Below are 16,838 nucleotides of genomic sequence, written 5' to 3'. Positions count from 1 at the left end.
ATTAACTTCCCTCTTACCCTTGATGCTGGTTCATGGTCTCTATTTCTCACAGCTGCTATTTTATTTGCATTTTAGCTAGATGAAGTACCATTGCAATTAGTTCTTAAGGCTTCCTGTGGAAGTTCCGTCATTTTGAGGTCAGAAAAGCTTCTCTTTGCTGAAAAGTTTCTGAGGAAAGGGGAGAGCCAGCAAAGCAGGGAGCTTGTTAGCAAAGCTGGTCTATGCTTTGGATTGATTTTGTTTTCTCTAATGGCTTGATCATAACAGTTGCACTCTAATTTTTGTACAGGGCTGTGCACATTTCAGGCAATGTAAATATATACGTTGGCATGCTTATTAGCTCTGCTGTTTAAGTTACGGATATTTGATAGTGTATAATAAAACCAAGTGGTCCTGTATACCATTTGTCATGCTGAGCTTGGACTCATCTCTTTGTACTCCCACTCCACCCTTTCCAACTTCATTATATTCCAAATGCTCCTCCTTGCTTGGAGCAAAATCAATCCTTGTTTTGCATTGGGTGGAAGAGGAGAAATGCGTGCTGGGATTTTTCTCAATGCACAGAGCTGCGTGCAGACTTAATACTCGCTTAAACGATAAGCGTGGGGCTTCCCTGGGGGCGGAACATCGTAAGACAGCTGAGGTCATGGTCACAGCCTCAGCCCCCATGTATTAAACTGCAGAAAGAAGTGGAAATATGAGAGGGCCCTTTCCACTTATCAAGAAAGAACACTACTGTGAATGCTGCTTCCCTGAGCCGCCATACGCTACAGGCAAAATAGTAAGTCCCTGCAGCTCTGAGAAGTGATTTTTGTTTAATTGTCCCTTTGTTTCAAAATACCGTTTGCCCCCGCTTGCCCAGTCTGCCTTTCCCTTGCCAAGGGACTGGCTTGTGTCACCGGCTGAACACGTCAGGCCTGTGTTGGAATGGTGGGAGAGGATGTAGTTTTCTAACCAAGGATGAAAGTCACTAGGAGAGGTTTAGGGGATGGTATTTATACACACGGGACCTCAGAGAGGTTAAAAAAATGTGACTTTCTAATTCCACTGGGAGTCAGGTGCTGATTTACCTGTATAACTTGCTACGGTGAGATGGCAGTGGTGAAGCAGAGATAGGAGGAGTCCCAGTATAAATTTTGGAAGGCTGCATGGTCCCCAGACTGTGTCCTGGCTTGCAGGAGTACATGCTCCACAGCTTACACAAATCACTAAGAAAAAATGCCCCAGAGACCTTCTCCCTGCCATGGAGCTCCCGGTGTGGGTAGGTTATTGGGGTGTACATTGTTTTCAGGGGTGTTCCTGGCTCTCCCCCCTTCTCTTCCCACAAAGACCAATGGCTCAGGCAAACCCTCAGAGTTTTACTCTGAAGCTCTTGAAATTATCCAGCATTGCCAAAAGAAAGGATTTGCTGACAGTCAGAATCCTACTGGCAAACCTAGGTGGATTTATGATCTTGGGTGGAAACCAATTTGAACTACAATTTTACATGAATCTGATCCTCTCCTGAGCCAGGCAAAACTTCATGATTCTGGCTGATTTTTCACGCTCGGCTATTGCGCGCTTCTGTTCATGTTTGAGCTGAAGATAAAACTCTGGGCCCGTGATTCTGTGTAACCCAAAACTTCAAGCCCATGCAAATAGATACAACGCTGTTCCCTGCTTCTTGATGCCTCTCTAGCTGTAGATTGAATTTCTTGATGTCTCCTGCTTGGTTGCCTTTTCCCCAAAGGAGCACATCAGGAGTTATACATATGGTCCAGAATATAAACTAACACATTTAAAGCGTGTGCCACCATCTCGTGTTATTATAACAATTGTTATAATTATTAAAAGCATTGCAGTGTTACCTCCCCTACTCTTGCTGGCTCCTTCCACCATTTAAACACACCCCCCCCCCCCCCCCCCCAATTCAGTGCTATTTGGGGAACAGCAATTTTGGGTGTTCTGGGTTCAGTTTCTGTTTCTGCTCCAGACACTCTGTGTGAACATGGAAAATTACTTCAGGGTTGCCTACATGCAAGCAGGCGTAAGAGTTAAGTGGGTGCAGTCAAGTCCCCTGCAGACTTTCTGCATGCTGCAGCCACTGTTTGTAAACAGGAATACACATAATAGGTTGAGAAATCAGCTCCAAAACAACAGGCATTGTTTGTGTGCTGAGTAACTCTAGTGATCAATTAGGATCTGGAAAAAAAACATGTTGTGTCCAGATGAATGTAAAACCAGAGCCTCCCCTGCCAAAAACTCCAACCAATACCTTTGGAAGTTCTGGAAAGTTTAGTTAACTTTTCTCCCCATATTTGATTTAACTTGTGGGAGTATTCTTTTAAGTTATTATTTCAGCAAACTAATGAGAAATGGTATAATGAAATATCAAGCGAATGCTGGCTACTTGCACCTCTCACTGTGTCATGACAGGAATGTGACAGGGTGGTGTTCGTGCTGGTCGGAGCTAAGCCCTGTGGGCTGCACCGGTCATGCTTATGTTGGGCAAAGACAGGCTTAGGCTTGGCCTGGTCTGAAGGTGGTGTCATGACCCACCGGAGTAAGTGGTTTTCCACCATCCCGTCAGGGTCTGTGTTGTTGAGGAGTAGGGTTAGAGGATGTATAAAGGACAATATACAGCATGCCCCCTTGCTAGCAGGCGATGCTTGTGGTCTGGTTTGCTAAGGTGTTGAGCACCAAAAATAGACAGTGATGTCTATCAGTGTAATGGGAGCCCGCTGGTGCCTTGTAGCTATCTGGGCACTGATGGAATTTGGGCTTTGGTGCACCTGGCTGGGTCCAGGAGATCTGCAGGTCAGCTGTGGTAAAGATACAGGTTCATACAAAGCCACTTGACTTTCATCTCTTTATTCTGTGCAATATGATGGACTATTTCTCAAAATTTCTTCCCTAGCTGTAACACCTGTGGGCATTAGGGCTTTGTCTCTAACCTGCTCCTGCACTGCTGAACGCAGCGCAGCCATCTTCTGCCTGAGTTATACCTATGACAGCTCTTTCCTAAGCTGCCTTGGTGACTTCAGAGCCACTCAAGGTCAGTGACCACGCAAGGACAGCAGCAGCATTGTTTGTGATCTGAGGAAAGCGCTTCAGTTGCTAAATGGATTTGAGTTTATTTTTTATCATCCTCAAATAACCACTGCTCAAACAATTGTAATTCTTCTGATGTCTTTCTGGAAAACATTTGGCTTGTTTGGCAGTGCAGTGTTGTGTAAATAAATATGTACCAAGCATCAAAGTCAAGGAGAGGAGGATGAGTTCTCAAATAATTATGTAAATAAATCTACATAGCGCACACTGATATTGTCTACCACGTGCATTTATACTAATCAGTACGGACATTACTGACAAGTGAAGCTATTCTGCTGAAGATTTCAAAATTAATGCTTCATTTTGCTCCTTGTTTTGCTGTAAGGGATGCAGGGGGACACTGAGGCTCTCTTATCTCGGCATCCCCTTCAGGTGTCTCTGGGAGGCTGAGACCAGTCAAACTTTGCATAAATAAGAGTACTCGGCATGAGAGAGTTTACAAGCTTGATCCAGCACTTAAACACATTGGGAAAAAATAAATACACTCATTTGCTGGAATGGCATTTATTTGTCGATCTCATCTTGACCTCTTTGGGGAGGCTAAAGGACGTTCAGTGACTGTAAAGTGCAAAGACTTTTGTATATATCCCCAGATGAACTTTTTCGATGCTCCATTGACAACATCTGTAATTCAGCCAACATGAGTGGTTCTCCATTTTTCTTTATCCAAAGAACTCGTTTGTTTGTCCAGGATTTGGCACCCATGCTTAATCACAGAATAAGTGAGAAAAAGTTGCTTCTGTGATATTTTTCCCCCGAACTATTAAGCCATTGAAGTATAATGTAGGAAGATGGGAAATCTTCCAGTTTGGTGGTTACACAGGCTACCAAAATTGTAAAGTTGGATCCTTATTCAGGGTTCCACCAACCCTGGGGCTGACAACCGACTCCCCCTGTCCCTAAGGAAAAAAGAGGACTTCAGTAATGTGGCAGGATGTGAAGATGATCAGGAGTAAGGTGTGAGGGTTCTCTTTTGGAAAGCAGAGAAATAATGAAAATAGCAGTTGGAAATGATGTTTTCTGTTTGCGAAGTTTATGTGGCAATAGGCATGCTTGTTACAGTCACAAGGGTAGGAGTGAGGAGTAGGAGGTGGAGGAAGAAAGGATTGTTACCATCTTCTAATTCAGAGTATCAGAAAACAGGAACTTAGCTCATGACTAGGGCACAAAATCACCATAAATGAGAAAGAGCTGAGATATAAGTATCTTGCTTTTTTAAAGTCCTATAGAGAAGACATGTTGCTTTTGTGGAGAGGCAGATTGCTTCAGAACCAGAAGGGACGAATGCCTGGGCGACTGCAGAGGAAGGAAATCAGTGGGGCAGAGGGGACTGCTTTGGGACTACAGAAATTTCTAACTTGTTTGCTAGAATTTACCCAGCTTTTCTTCTTTTCTTTGCAGCCTTATGGCAGGTTCCAGGTAACATGTGAGACTGATTACATTATAGCTTCTGAGATTATTTGCATTAGAGTAGGGCAAGTGCAATAAGCCTTCAAACTAGAAGAGGAGCGTGGATCCTCATGTTTCAGTTTTTGATACAGTAAGTTGGAGAAAGACCATGCATTATTTTCAATTCTCAGTGTAAGAATATCATGCAGGTTCATTTTATTCACAGTCTTGGCTTTTTTTCATTGCTGTGGATAGGGATCCATGTTTTCATTGTATCCTGAAGGTGAGCAGATACGCACTGCATGCATTGTTAAAATTCCGTGCACCTCCAGTTGTTAAGATGCTCAGTGAGACTAGCATTGGTAAATTGATTAATTAGATCAATTACTTAAGACTTCCCCCCTCCCCGCTTGCACAGTTTGCTTCAAATACCAACGTTCAAAATTGTACTGCCTGAGTTAGAGGTACGAATGATTACTTATCTGGGTCTAGATATCTTCTCTGGCCAAAACAGCACATGTTGTCAATGTGACGGGCTCTGTTCAATATGTACTGCCCAACAAATGACTTTGGCAAATACTGCATTTATACAGTACAATATATTGGTAAGCGAAAGTACTTGGGTGTTCACAGAATCTGTTCTTACTGCTGCTTACCAATGTTCTCCTCCTCCTCCTACTTGCTGCATTTTATTAAGCATGTATTATCTGTAAATAAAGTCCTGATGAACTATTGATGGATTGATTATGCACCTTTTACAAACACTATAAATTTACAATGGGTGTATTATATGGTGAAAAATCACAGCAAAACTTGAAAAAAATAGCTTTTGGGAAAGCAAGGTAACTGGAATAGACTTTAAGGATTGGGAGAAAAGATCTCCTGTGAGGGCGAGCTAGGGGAGAAGTCACTTAAGGGAAGCTGGCAGACCCTTAGGGAGTCTTAAGGCCACAAGTTTAAGCTATCCCATTCAGAAAGTATAGTAGAGGACTAAACTGGTTTAATCATGAGCTCATCATTGACCTCAAATGCAAGAAAGAAACATGCAATAAGAGGAAACTAGGTCAGGCTCCCAGAATGAGAACTGAAGTGTAGCAGGAGCATAGGCAAAATCAGAAAGGCCAAAGAACTAAATAAAGATAGAACCTTTAAGAGCCATTGGCAGTAACTAGATACCATTCTGTATCATTGTTAGAAGAGGCTGTTCTGCTATACAATAGGGAAAGAAAGCTATCAACATATCAGCACTGAAGACAATTGTTTAATGTCTTCATATGAAGTTCAACACTAATTAGATGACTTCTGTAATGGGACTGGTTGTAAAGCAGTAATGTCCCAACCTAGATATGTGAAAATGGGTTAGGACCAACCTGGATAATTTAAGTGTTTTCAAAGTGGTTGGAATTATTAATTTAATTTTAGAATACTTAAAAAAAAAAAAAAAGAGATAATATTTCAGTGCTGCAAGTGGGGTTAACTTACAAAGGAGAGAATCAGAAGCCTGAGAAAAGACTAGCACAGTGAATATTCTTAAAAAAGAAGAAAGAGGAGGAGTTGGAGAGCTAGAGATCCACCAACTTAACATCGATTTCTTTAAAAGTACATGAACAAGTAATCCAGCAACATTTTTTTAAACACCAAAATAACAGAGGTAAGAATAACATGCTAAAAATCTCATCAAAGCCGTCTGACTTCCTTGTGCGACATTGCAATAGGTCTTGTGGACAGACAAGCAGCAGCAGATTTATGTATTCAGATTTCAGTTAGGTCTTTGGCAGTGTCTCAGTGACATCATAAGTAAGTTACAGAAACATTGTCTTAGTCCATCTTAAGATGGTAATTACTTTCAGGGGGGCTATTGTCTCTTTATTGATTAGAGTGGGGATCTAGAAGGCTTACCCTAGGCTTTACCTCCTGGACTTTCTACTTAAAGGCTTCAGTAAGTGTATAACGTAAGGTGGGATCAATCTAGGCCACTGTTCAGTGCTGTCGATTAAAAGAAGTCTGTTGGCTCCATGGAGTTGCCAGCAGAACCATGAATGGAAATTTCTTCATATTCAATCTCACAGGTAATGTGCCAAACACTCCCCAAGGACAGAGGAGTCCCCTCTCTAGGTGATTTGTGTTTGCCTTGCTGAGAGTGGATGAAGAAAGCCACCTTGGAGTAGATGTGTATGTGTTAATATAAGTAGTCTCTACCAGCTTCTTCCCAGGTGCAAACAGCTCCACAGGATGCAAGGAGCTGGGAACGAAACCACTGTTAGATTAGGGATTTGGGGTGACATTGAGGTGGGAGCTCTTCCCTCTAGCTTCTGCAGATGCCCTGACTTGCACTGTTGCTGAATTTAGCCTTGTACTACCTCTCATGCCCCAGCAACCCAGAGCAATAGCCTGGTTATTCAGTCTTAAAATCAGGCCTAATTGCAAACCAGGCTCAGTGGCCAAAGGACAAGAGTATTATAAATGCCAAATATTTGTGAGAAGCCAACTTGTCCCAGGGAGGGACAGCTGCTCCTAATTTGCCTGAGAAAATTGTATTTTAAAGCTTAAAAATACAGTATTTTTTGTGCATAGCAAGGCAGCTACTCCCTACCCAGAAGGGTTTAGTATTTGTGTGCCTTGGCCTGCCAGCTGTGAGATGGGAAGAATACTTGTCTGCTCAAAAGGCGACTTTGAGACATGTTAAATTATTTCAAAATATATCTTTGAGGCCTTCAGAAGAAAACTGCTGAATTGTAGTAAGTTTTTAGATACTGGACCCTGTGACAGGTTAACAGTGTCCAACTCGAATTAAGCTGGGTCTTCCAGTCCAGAGGGACCTCAGTGCATCTCCCAGCATAACACAAGAAGGTAAAGATTGTGGACTGAAGGAGCTATTGGAGAAGGCACATGTTCCCAAGGGATGAACTTGTCTTGAGAGACAAGGGAGGAAAGAAGAGTCCAAGTGAGCTGTTGGCATAGCCTACATCCAGGAGGGTTGGGAGGGAGTGGAGCTGGGGCTTTTTGTAGCGCACAGCTAAAAGCTATGGCTGTAATTTGCTTCTTTTACAAATGGGATATCCTCTGTCAGCACCCGTCTTTGTCAGGCAGGTGGTTCTACCTGGGACAAATCTTGTTTTGCCAGGGGAAGCCATTGGAAGTGCTGTTCTTGAATGGGGTTGTAAATCCTTGGTGGGAAGGAGCCCTGCTGTCACAAGAAGTGACTAATGGGCAAGTTGGACTGCGGTATCTGCACATGCCCAAGGTGTTGAGACAATCACTGTGTGCTTTCCGCAAATGTCAGTGCTCTGGGTTGAGCACGTTGTTTATGTCTTGCCTGCACAGTCTGGCTGTGTGCTTCAGCTGCTGCTACTGCTTCTCTGAAGGTCTTGTGTGAAAGGATTATGGGAATTAGGAGACAAGGGATCTGAAGAAGACTTGCATCCCTCTCCCAAGGAAACTGTCTATCCACCTGCTTCCTGACAGTATGTAGGGAGAGGATGCAATGAAATTAGCCATCACTGGAACTATATAATAAGCTTCTTGTCCATATGCTGCTATGAATTTGGATCCCTGAAGCCCACAGAGATGAAACATTAGCTTCAAGAAAGTGCAGGCATCCACAGAAGACCTTTGTCCTCCTGCATCAGGTGTTTCTGTTACAGATGTGGTACTTCTGCCTCTGGTCAAAGTGACCTCGAATTTTGTTTTAAATGTTGTCTTTTAAATGTTCTCATTGTTTATAGCCACAAGGTGGCATTGCAGATTAAAGGGAAAACATCTCTTGTTGTTCAGTGAGATATGAGGGAGGTGGGAGACGTGAAAAAAAATTGTACAGCCACCCTGCAATTTTTTTTCTAGGTCTTGGAGATGCAAGGAAGACTTTTCCTTTCAACTCACAGGCCTCCAGTTTTGATAGGAGTGAGCATGATGTTTGCTATATTATGATCGTGAAGAGTTTCAACTGATTCAACATCTGCAAATACGTTTGAGTTGTTCAGGGCTGCTATTCACTCTCCTCCTGTCTTTGGGATGTGATGTAGTTGTTAGAGCTGTGAGAAAGGTGATGGTGTCACCTCACAGGCTCTTTTGTTTCAGTTTGTGTGTTCAGATCCTGAAGAAAATTAATTTCTTTCTTCGCCCTCCTACTCCTGCCCCCCCGCCCCAGTCCCATTTCCTTTGGTTTCTGTGTCAGCTCAAATTTGACTAAAACTTGGGCTCTCAGAAAGGTTGGCAAGCTGTAGCAAGAGAAGCTAAACCCTCAAACAAAAGTTTGAAGCTAAACAAAGTCTTAAGGGCTATTTATTTGTTTACTTATAAAGAAGTTGAATTGAGCATGCTGTAGCTGGACCTTCCCTGTACTTTCCAGGTTTTGTCGTGATCCAGGGCTCAGTCTTGTACATGAAGGGTAAGAAGATTTGGATCAGGCTATTCAAAGGTGTTTGCCTCTCTGTTGAGTCTGGATGAAATAACAAGGCATTTAGGAGATCTGAGTGAATCCTTTGGAAGCCTAGTTTGCACCAAAAAACCAATACCAAATTTCTTACTCTGAAAATACTGACCACTTAAGATCAGAATGTTCTTCACCATTTTATTTCCTTGCCCTTATTACTATGAGTCCCTGTCCCATGGAGCGTGTCATTCTTGTGCTGTGAGTACAGCTGTCATACAATGAACGGGCCTGATTTTTGCTCAGTCCCCCCATGTTGCTGTAATGTAATTGCTGTACGGCTGATGGCTCCTTTCTAGTCTGAACTATTCTTATCAGTGCTTGTTGCCTTTGTCTGTATATACTTTCCATGTAAACCAGGAAAAGCAGCTCTGCTGAAAGATGGATCTCCCCAGCAGTGGAAACAAGTGCTAAATGGAGTGGGGGAGCATCAGGCTGGCAAAGGAAAATCTTATCTGTTTTGGAAAGTGAAAATAGTTTTATTTTTACCTCTGCTTTGGAGAAGGAATGAAAGGCAGATTAAATAAAAAAAGCTAGCCTTTGCTCAAAACCCACAAAAAGTTTGTTATGAATTTTGTAGATAAATGGAAGATAATTGTCAGTGTGTTTCCCCAGGCAAGAGAAATGCCCTTGTTCTAACTCTTTTCTGAGAAGGAGGAAAGCAATGAAAATTTTTTATCCACATTAACATGCACATGACAGCAGAGAAAAACATCATGTGGTTTTGTTTGGACAATTTTCACCTGTTTGAGAGCGCCAGGGCATATAAATACTTATAGATCCACAGATACAGATATACTTATATACGTGCACACAGCTGTATGTATAGGAGTTTCTTGATATATTGGACATGTCCAATTCCTTTTGTGACCAACTTTTTTCAGAGCCCTTTCTGAAAAATATTCCTAGTGTCTTCACCTGTGATTGCTTTGCCAATCGTCCATAAATTTATCCCAATTTTCCCTGCATGTCTGCCTTGAGATTACCGTGCTGAGTGGAGGCTCTTGCATGGACCAGCTGTCCCCAGGCTGCGAAACTGGTTTCCTCCATGGTCCAAAAGACCATGGTGAGCCAGCCAAAAAAGTGTGCAAAAACGTTGTTGGTCTAGGTGGCACAGGAAACACTGTTCCTCGTTCTGTTACAGAGCTCGCAGCTAACCGTGCCCAAAATGTTCATCTGCATCTTTTCATAACAGGGGCAATGCTGCTCAGCAGTCCAGACTGGACAGTTTATATTCCTGCTCAAGCAGACACTGTCTCTTGCTATGTGTAAAGCATGGTCAGACGTGGACTGGGAGGTCTGATGGTATATAAACATTAAGTATTCATTAAATATTGTGAATATTCTTCCCCCGACATGTAAATAAGCAGTTGGCAATTTCAATTTATGGGATGATTGACCATGGTAGAAATATGTAAGGCTAATGAGAACATCCAATTATGTTGGGATAATTCAAAAAGGGGTATGTGCATCCTTCTGGGTGCTCTGTACTTCTGGGTGTAAGCCAACTACTAAATGGTTAGGGGTTAGGATGAGGCTAGCGAGAAACCTCCTCTTACCAAGGTTATTTCATAACTGCCTACTGCAGAGTTTCATATTTACCACTGGAGCAGCTGGTGCTGGCTCAACTCCTCTGTCAGGCAGGGTGCCGGAAGAGATGTATTACTGGACTGACCCGAATAGTGAATCCAATGTTCTTGGTGGTTTTTTTTAGTCTCCTGACCTGAAGGGAGAAAAAGTTATACATAAAAAATTCTGTGCAGTGCACATTTCTGGATGAATGTTCAGGCCAGCATTACTTAATGCTGAAATCAAAACTTTGGGGATTCATGGGCATCTCCAAAGCTGCTGTGATAACACAACCCCTGCGTATAACCTCATGCTTAACGCAGGGCTTTTATTCACCTTGAAATTCTCTTTTGCTCTTCAATCAGCTCTGCTCTGGAAGGAGTAATATGATTTAGCAGGATCTCTGGAGACGAGCAGATGCAAGTCCACCTCTCCTGGAAGAAAGACCTTTAGAGCAATGGCTGTGGTTCATATTCTGGAGGAGGTGGTCTAGGAAAATTTGGGACAGTATGAAGGTTTTCTGGGGAAAAAATGCTGTTTAAACTACCACCTGTATGTAGTTGTTAAGTAACATGCATCACAGTGGAAAAACAAAATTTCCTGCATCCTGGAAAACACTATGTGAACATGTTTGGTGGATATAGCCTAGTAAAGATGGGGTCTCTCTTCTGTGTGTTGCTGCTGAGTGATAAGCACCTTGGGGCAGTCTCAGCCTGGCTGAGTTCTCATCGAATGCCCTGTTAATGCGAAAGCTGTACTTCTGCTAAAGGGGTTTGCCGGACACCACAAGGTCTTAGCTTGGTGACAGAGGTTCAGATGTATTCTGCTACAGAATGAAATCCCAAAGTAGATTTCTCTTTTTTTCTTCTTTTCTTTATTTCTTTCCTACTATTCCCAAAAAGGGCCTTTGCTATTTTCCCCCACTCCCCAGCCCAATAAACTGTATGGTGGGTGTCAGGACATTCATGTAGCATGATAAGTACTTGAATTCAGGTGCTTTCTGTAAAGCAGACAGTTCTTCAACATGCACAAATTCGAGTATTGTAATCACTCAGCTACTGCTGCTTAGTTTGAATTAGCGATCAGGAAGAAATCTCTCTCTGCTTTTGCTGAAACAAATGCACCTCTGAAGAATATGTTTGTTTTTGACACATCAGTATTTTCTTTAAAATATTTCTAGTGTGTGATGCTGAGTTCAAATGCTAAGGCCTTCATCTGGAATGGCGTTGAGTTTGAAAGATTTAATTTGGTCTTCAAATCTATAACCTGCTGATGCACTACAAAGATCTGAGATGGCTGCCAACACCTAAGCACATTTTCAAAGCACCACCAGTGGCTTTAGTCATAGTTAAGTTGCATGAATCAGACCATTCTTCCTTGGACAGTCCTTCTGAGGAAGAAATTTATTTAAATTTCTCTCTATTGTGCGTCTGCAGTTCATGCTTTCATATGGGAACAATTTTTTTCATGTGCATCAGGGAGGGGTGAGTAAGGAAACAGCGACATACTGACCCCAAAAGCTCTCGGAGTTTTCTAGAGCCCTGGACTGCTTGTATGGAGGTGTGTATATGCTTACTCCAGTCCTTCCTTGCTGCTCTGGTTATCCTGTGTACACCTTCTGATGATCCACCATCCCTGCCAGGGAGTGGGAAAATGCAGACGAGCTTTAACTGCACAGCAAAAAGCCCACAGGTATTTTGAAGGTGAGTGCTGAGGAGCAACGAGTTGATGGGAAGAAGTTTATACTATTGCTATTTTTATTCTACCTGCTGTGTAGATGCAGAGGAACATACTCTCATCAACTGTCAAGTTAGCAATTTCTGCTCTCAGTAGATTCACTTCAAGGTTAAAGGCAGAGCAACTGCTGCCCTTGATTTTCTTAGTGTGAAACCAAGTCTGAATGGCCTTGCTGGTTCCCACTTCAGAAGAAAGTTTCATTTCCATGGCTTGAAATGACACCAAGAGATGTGGGCATCTGTGCCCAGGGGCTGCCGAGCTCCTGTTGGCACTTGAGAGATGTCTCTGCTCGTTCACTCTCTTCTCCCTGTCAGACACCCGTTTTAGCTGCTGTTACTGAGATCATGCGCAATCTCTTTGGAGAGCAGAACACATTGTTCTTAAGGCTCATCTCTCATCCTTTCTGTGCAAGATTCGGTTGGCTTAAAAAGTCTGTATTTCCATTTGTTCTTGTGGAAATTAGGGCATAACCAGACCAGAGTAGATCCATATGTGCGTGTACACATCTGGCTGTGAGAACATCCAGGAATGGGGCTGAGAGGAGCTCATGAGCTCATGTAAGCGGCCCTCTCCGGGTAGTGGCAGGTTCAGTTCAGGAACCTGAGATTAAGGGATATGGAGAAGAGTTACTCTGAAGTTAATATTGATGTTTTATGGGAAAGACTTAAGGGGAAATTTTTTCATCTATTTTGGACCAAAAATATACAAATTTGAAACTTTCCATGAGAAGGAATTACTCCCATTTTGAATTTCCCTGCCCCCCAATGCATTTAAATATTGGAATAAAATGGAAACAGTTTGAAGGCGCTTGACTGGTCCTTAAAAAGCTAACCAGGAGCGGACAGTACAGAAATCCTGGGGTGATTACTGAGCTGAAGACTAAAAGCAATTACTCCTGAGTTCAGAAATGGTGATCAGTACTAAGGCATGGGCCCAGCTGTGGAGGAGCATGAAATCTGTTCTGTGACTTTTACCTTGGTTTTGGTCAGATAATTTAAGAGTTACAATTAAGAAACACAATAACTATTCTCATGTGCTTAACTGAATAATTGCATTAGTTTAATATCACTAATTTGTTTTGTATTTTATACTCCACTCCTTTAGAGTGTGTTTCTGAGGAGACTTTGGGCTCCCTTCCTCTTTCCTTCCCTCACTCTCTTCCTTGCTGTATTGTTCATGGCTCATCGGGGATAGGCAGAACTGTGGTGTACTCTGTAGTCTCATAGCCCAGAAGGAGAATTTTTTGTGAGATAGTCACTACCGCAAACCTTGAACCCTCCAAATAACCCTATTTGTAATGCAGTTAGGTTGTGTGCTCATAACTTCCTAGGCCACAAGACACCCGGATACATCCCTGAGTTGATGACCGCCCAGCAAGCGGCTGTTCTTAGATAACTGAGTTCACCCTTGCATCTCTGCCCATAGGAATACAGAATTGTTCATATATATGACTAGCTCTTGTGGTTGAGCAGTGCTCTTTCTGAAATGGCCAATGCATTAGAAGATGGTTTTCTCTTCTCTCTCTCCCCTCCCACTGACCTTCCCCAACATGTCCTTGACTAAATATGTAGTGCTGCACACGAAAGGAAGGAATTTAGAAGTGTGTGATGTACTTGCAATTAAATGTCATGCAAGCCACGTGTGGTTTTGTTGCTCCAAATTCAGCTCACATAAATGGAAAGCATTACAAAATGAGGGAACAACTTGGGTCAACCTGGAGCATTAAACAAAATATGTTTTCCTTCGGTAGCACCTAGGAGTATGTGATGCATTCTACCAAATGAATAAGACGATGTGGAATCCAAGTTAGGGGCTCAGGCGAGGTGTAATTGTTACAGGACTAAAGAAGTTGGGCAGCGTTGCTTCATGAGCCTTAGTTCTGGTGCTTGAAATAGTTGCTGCTTGCTTTGTTTGGCTTGCGCCACTGCAGAGAAGGGAATGTTTTCCATGCCCGCTGTGACGGTACAAGAAGGAATGAAGGTAGGAGTTGGAAGTGAGGTGATGGCTCAGGCTCACTAATGGGAAATTAGGCAAAGGAGAGGTGGGAACTGTTCATGTTGAGCCTTCAGTGAGCCAAAGCTTAGGGGGCTCTCAGTTCTTTAAGATTATTTAAGATTATTTTCCCTTGCTGGACCATGCAGCAAATGAGATGTCCCCATATGTGAGATTTCATTACCCACTGTTCCTAGTGAGATTCCTAGGGAGATGAGTATAGCTTCTCACTGGACTTGCTCAGCTCTCTGACATTCCCATGATTGGGAGATCAATTTAATCTCCTGATAGGAAATTTTCCACTAGTTTTAATTGAGAACTGCTCTGTCCTAGTAGAACTGCTCAACTCACGGTGTGAAGTTGAGAGCCAAAAGACTACAGCAAACCAGCTGCAGTCCTGTCATCTTCTGTAGACCAAACTCTGAAAGCTTTGGTAACATTAGTTGATGGAGGAAGGACCTGTGCCTTTTCCTGAAAAGCCGAGGAGAATAATTTGCTCTCTATCAGCAATGCTATTGCCTTTCCCAGTCAACTACTGCCAGCTGTGGAAGTCACGTTCCCTCCTGCCAGCCGTTCATTGTGCTTTTGCAGTAGGAAGAGGGGGATAGAAGAAGGGGGGATCTTAATTGAAAAAATAGGCCTAGGGCTTCAGGGACATAACAAAGTCAGTGGGAGTGTGTGAACAGCAATTTATTTTGTCAGTTCAAGTTACAGTCACTCTGACATGTGAAAATTGCAGATGCCAGTTTCTCAATGTGTCACTGTGACACACAGAGTCCCAAATAAATAAATAATGAAATCCGGACTTGGTTTGCAGAGCTTTTGAAAGCCCAAAGAAACAGCGATATAAAAATTGGCAGATAGAACTGAGTTTTCTTTGACATAAGGAGCATGATCTTAGCTCAGGCCTTTCACGAGATGATCTTCATATCTTTCATTACTTCAATAGAGTGTTCCTACCGAGATTGTAGTCTTCATATAATTTATGGCCTTCATAGCCTCTTTGGGCTTTGAAAATGGAGCTGTTTTCAGAAAGAATGAAGTAGACATTTTCCCCTTGAAACTGTAACGGATTGGAAGGAGTGTGGCTGAAGTGTTGATTTGAGACCGAGCAGACCTCTGAAGCAACTCGTTAAGTCTAGGAACCAATTAGGGGATTATCTGTTACCCTGATTGCTTAGGAGCCTTTTAAATGTTTCATTTCTATATTCTGTTCTTCACCTGTAAAATGGGAATAATGGTGATACTTATGTCTTGTCTGACTTAGTTTAGATCTTTCAGGACAGCAGTCTCCTTTCCTTGTATTTCTATAGCACTTAATATAATTTGGCACAGCCTTTATTATGGTATCTAGATATTCTAGCAATAAGTTTTGTGCAAATCAAGTAGTTCCAGTAGCAGGAATAAATGTTTGTTCATGGGGCTTACAGAAGTAGACAAATAGCCATTGATGCTCAGGTGACTGAGTCAGAAAAATGAAGAGTTTATTAAAAGTTCAATCAGAAGGAAACTGTTCTGCAGAGACCCTCAGCAGGAACTTGAGTGGCAGCAAAGACATTCATTGCCCTTAAAAGAGAAGTCCCTAATAACATGGCAACGCTATGGAAAGTTTTCTTTCCCATTTCCGCAGTTAATCTGGGATAGGAGTCAACAGAGTGGTCAGAATATGTGACTTCTGGGGCAAATCCAAATAACTAGACTGACTTTCTAAGAAGAAAAGAGTGAGAGAGGATATATGGTAAGTCTTCAAATGCATAAAAGGCCTGTACATGCAAGATGAAACACGTTATCTTTGGAGAAGATGAATAGGATGCGAAGCTGTAAATTTAAATTGTAAGGAGGTCTGTGCCAGAAGCTGAAGAAAGTGTCAGCAAGGCCAGCGAGGATGAGAGCTCGTGCCGTTATCTGTAGCATGTAGTCCTAGCAAGTTGGGGATGGAAGGGACTTCAAGATGCTGTCTACCTAACCCTTGCTCTAAACCAGCATCTGAAAGATAAGTGCTAATATTTTTGCACAGTAGTTCAGGAAGCTGAAGGTCAATGCCGACAGGAAGGTTTATCTGGTTTCATGACTCTGGAAGATCTGTTAAGCTGACGCTTCTTACCAGCAGGTAGATTGTGCCCAGGAGCGTTCTTACTAGTTGTAAGAGGATCCTTGTGGTTGTAGAACAGTACATCACCTTTGGCTGCACAGCTATCTCTTTTCATGTAAACTTAAAAATAGGGGATGGAGTCTCAGGAACTCGAAGCCAAACTGTCCTCCTTGTACAGCCAGGGCCAAAAGTAATTTTGATCACACGAGGCTGAAGACAGGATCAGCTCCTGATGACAGATGAGTGACCTTTGTCTGTACGCTTTCCAGGACCTGGTTAAATCTGAAGTTCTTCTTTTCCATGGAAAAGCATCCATTGACTCAGTGCTCCAAGGGGAAGTGCAGCGCTGCCCCTCTCACACTTTTGAGAGGGCCTTATCTGCTTCCTTGGGAACTACAGAAAAAAACAGTATGAATTAGGCTGCAAAGAAATCTTAAGAGTTTTACTGGATGTTCTTCATCCACAGCTGCCCTGGTCACACTCCTCTGAGTACATCCCTAGATGGACAGACTTCGAGAGAGCTGATGCATTTACTCGACA

Source organism: Balearica regulorum, chromosome 20 (genome assembly GCF_011004875.1).
Source record: "Balearica regulorum gibbericeps isolate bBalReg1 chromosome 20, bBalReg1.pri, whole genome shotgun sequence".
NCBI lineage: Eukaryota > Metazoa > Chordata > Aves > Gruiformes > Gruidae > Balearica > Balearica regulorum.
The sequence above is the reverse complement of the archived record's forward strand: the minus strand, read 5'-3'. Positions refer to the sequence as shown.